Source organism: Gossypium hirsutum, chromosome A06 (genome assembly GCF_007990345.1).
Source record: "Gossypium hirsutum isolate 1008001.06 chromosome A06, Gossypium_hirsutum_v2.1, whole genome shotgun sequence".
Classification (NCBI taxonomy): Eukaryota; Viridiplantae; Streptophyta; class Magnoliopsida; order Malvales; family Malvaceae; genus Gossypium; species Gossypium hirsutum.
In genome coordinates, this window is record NC_053429.1 from 69,585,939 (window position 1) to 69,589,631 (window position 3,693).

Consider the following 3,693-nt stretch of genomic DNA (forward strand, 5'->3'; position numbering starts at 1 on the left):
ATTATCCTGTACTCTAGAAGAATGTATCAAATGTGTGGTATCTTATTTAGAGACAATGCATACCATTGGTGGAAAACGTTGACATCTGTGGTTCCTAGAGAACGAGTTACCTAGGAGTTCTTCCAATCTGAATTCTAAAAGAAATACGTAAGTTAGGGATTTCTTAATTTGAAACATAAAGAATTTCTAGAATTGAAACAAGGCGGAATGGCTGTGACCGAGTATGAAAGAGAATTTCTACGATTGAGCAAATATGCTCGGGAATATGTGTCTACTGAAGAGATCATGTGTAAACGATTTGTTGATGGATTGAACGAGGATATAAAATTGTTAGTCGAAATTCTTGAATTGAAAGAATTTGTTGTATTAGTTGAGAGGGCTTGTAAAGCCGAGGATCTCAGTAAAGAAAAGAGAAAAGCTGATTTTGAAGCAAGAGATTCGAGAAAGAGATCAACAAGTAAATCTTATTAGTCTGCATCGAAGAAATTCTGAGACTTGTACAATCGTTCTAATACATCTGCGGGATATTCAAACAAAGATCGAGTGAGACAACAGTCAAGCTTCAAAGCTCTAGCTACTTCGATAGCTAGTGTTGGGAGTGCGAGACCTAATCGACTTGAATGTAAAGTGGTAAAAGCCATTCTGGTGATTGTAGATTGAATGATCAGACCTGTTTTAAATGTGGATCATTGGAACATTTTATTCGTAATTGTCCTGAGTTGGCTGAACAAGATACAGTATAGGAATTTGAGGCCGAGTAACACTTCAACTAGAGGTAGACCACCCAGAAACATGGGAAATGTGAGTGGTAGCTAAAAATCGACTAAAGACTCTGTTGTGAGGTCAGAGAGGCGAGCACCTGCACGAGCCTACGCTATTCGCGCTCGCGAAGAAGCGTCATCTCCATACGTCATTACCAGTACTTTTACTCTCTATGATACTAAAGTTATTACATTGATAGATCCAGTATCAACTCATTCGTATATATGTGTGAATTTAGTATCCAGTAAGATTTTACCTGTAGAGTCTACTGAATTTGTAATTAGAGTATCGAACCCCTTAGGCAAGTGTGTGTTAGTTGATAAAGTGTGCAAGAACTGTCCATTGATGTTTCGGGATATTTGTTTTCTGGCTGATTTGATGTTGTTGCCATTTGACGAGTTTGATATAATTCTGGGTATGGATTGGCTAACATTGCATGATGCTGTTGTGAATTGAAAAAGAAAGGTGATTGATCTGAGATGTCAGAATATTGAGATTATTCGGATTGAGTCAAATGATATGAATGGCTTGCCAATAGTGATTTCATCGATGTTGGCTCAGAAATATGTGAGAAAGGGTTGCGAAGCTTATTTTGCTTATGTCTTGATATGAAAGTGACTGAAAAGAAGATTGAATCAATACCAGTTGTGTGTGAGTATCCAGATGTGTTTCCTTAAGGGTTACTGGGTTTACCACTGATCCGAGAGGTTGAATTTGGTATTGAGTTAATACCGGGTACAATGCCGATATCGATAGCTCTATACAGAATGACACCGACAGAGTTAAAAGAATTAAAAGCTTAGTTGCAAGAATTAATCAATAGAGGTTTTGCAAGACCGATTTTCTTGCCCTGAGGTGCTCCTGTGTTGTTTGTGAAAAAGAAAGATGGTACGATGAGAATGTGTATAGACTACCGATAGCTTAACAAAGTAACGATCAAGAATAAATACCTTCCACCGCGAATTGACGATTTGTTTGACCAATTGAAAGGGGCTACAGTGTTTTCGAAGATAGATTTGAGATCGGGTTATTACCAGTTGTGGATTAGAGACTCTGATGTGTCAAAGACTGCATTTAGAACGAGGTATGGTCACTATGAATTCTTAGTTATGCCTTTTGGACTAAAGAATGCACCTGTTGTCTTTATGGATTTAATGAACCAAATTTTTAGATCGTACCGAGATTGATTTGTCGATGTATGCATTGATGACATTTTGATTTATTAACGTGATGAATCTGAACATGCCGAGCATCTGAGATTTGTGCTAGAGACTTTGAGAGATAAATAGTTATATGCAAAGTTCAGAAAATGTGAATTTTGGTTGCACGAGGTTGGTTTTCTGGGGCATATTGTGTCAGTATCGGGTATTCGAGTCGATCCAAGCAAGATTTCTGCAATAATGGATTGAAAGCCTCCAAAAAATGTATCCGAGGTTCGCAGTTTTTTGGCACTAGCCGGCTATTATAAACGATTTGTGAAAGGCCTTTCAATGATTGCAAATCCGTTAATGAGATTACTTCAGAAAGATATTGTGACAGCCCAAAATTGACCCTAGTCGGGAAGTGGTTTCGGGACCGCTAAACCGAGTCATAAAAATAATTAACCGTCATAATTGATGCTCATTATATGTACATGTGCATGTGTGAAAATTTCGTGTTTGAATTTTGTTTAATTGTAGGTGAATTTTAGTAATAGGACTTATGTGAGAAAATTTTGAAATGTGATAGGTCAAAGCATAAGGACCTATTAGTGCATGAAATAAAAAGGGGGGACTTGCATGTCAAATTCCCCCTAATTAGTAGTGGCCGGCCATGACAAGCATGGTAGACCAAGTGTGATGGGCAAGAACATGTTATAAACATGTTGAGTTAGTGTTTCATGGGAAGTATGATAAAATAAGGAGCATGGGCATAAAATAATGAAAGGGAATATGATGAAAACAAAAAAAAAGTGTGTGGTTGTTCCCCCCCATTGCCGTGAGTAAAAGAAAAGAAAAGAAAAATTTTGTTCATCCTTTTTCATCTTCTTTTGGCCGAAAATTCTAAGGGAGGAGGAAGGAGTTCTTGCTTCATGTTTGGTTTGGAAGAGGATTAGGAGGAGGTTTGGCCATACTTGTATCTAGATCAAGGTATGTTTGAGGTTGTGCCATGAGATTCATGCATGTTTTTTTTAGTTGCTAGCTTGAGTTCTAATTAGCCCATGGTTCAAATCTTTGCTATGTCATGGGGATGATATTCGGCCTAGGTGGATTTTGTATTAATGCCATTGCATGCTAAATATGAAGCTTGTTAATGATGCATATGATGGTGGATTGATGATTCTTGAATCTTCTTTTTTAGCATTTTTGAGTGAGCACATATGTGCATTGGTTGCTAGATGGAGAAGAATCGGCTAGCAAGTTGTGTGCTAAGGCCGAATATAATTTTTGTATATTAATGAGTAATGCATGTGTTAAATTGATGGAAAGGGGGAGGATGCTTTACTAGTGTATATATGTGTGTATTAGCCAAGTTTTGAACTTGAAACAAAATGGTGTTTAGTCAATACAAGTGACCATACTTGTAGAATGTATTAAGTGTTGCAATAGGCCCCAACATAGACATGCATATTCGGCCATAGGAAGGAGATTGGTGTTGCATGTATTCGGTCAGAGGCAAGCATATTGATGCTTTTGTCTTGGCTTAGAAAATTCGGCCAAGGGGGAAAATTAGCCAAAATGTTGAGTTTGATTCATGATTCCGTACATATGCGACTTTAATGTCTAATGTATAAATATGGGCTAAGTGCCTTGTGTTCCTCTTTTCGATGCTCAAATGATTAAATCAATTTATTTGTTTAATTAAGCTCAAGAGCAAAGGGGTACTAAATCCGATAAAGGGAAGGAAAAAGTGGTCGAATAGCTATCGGAAACGTTCGACAACATCCGAGGT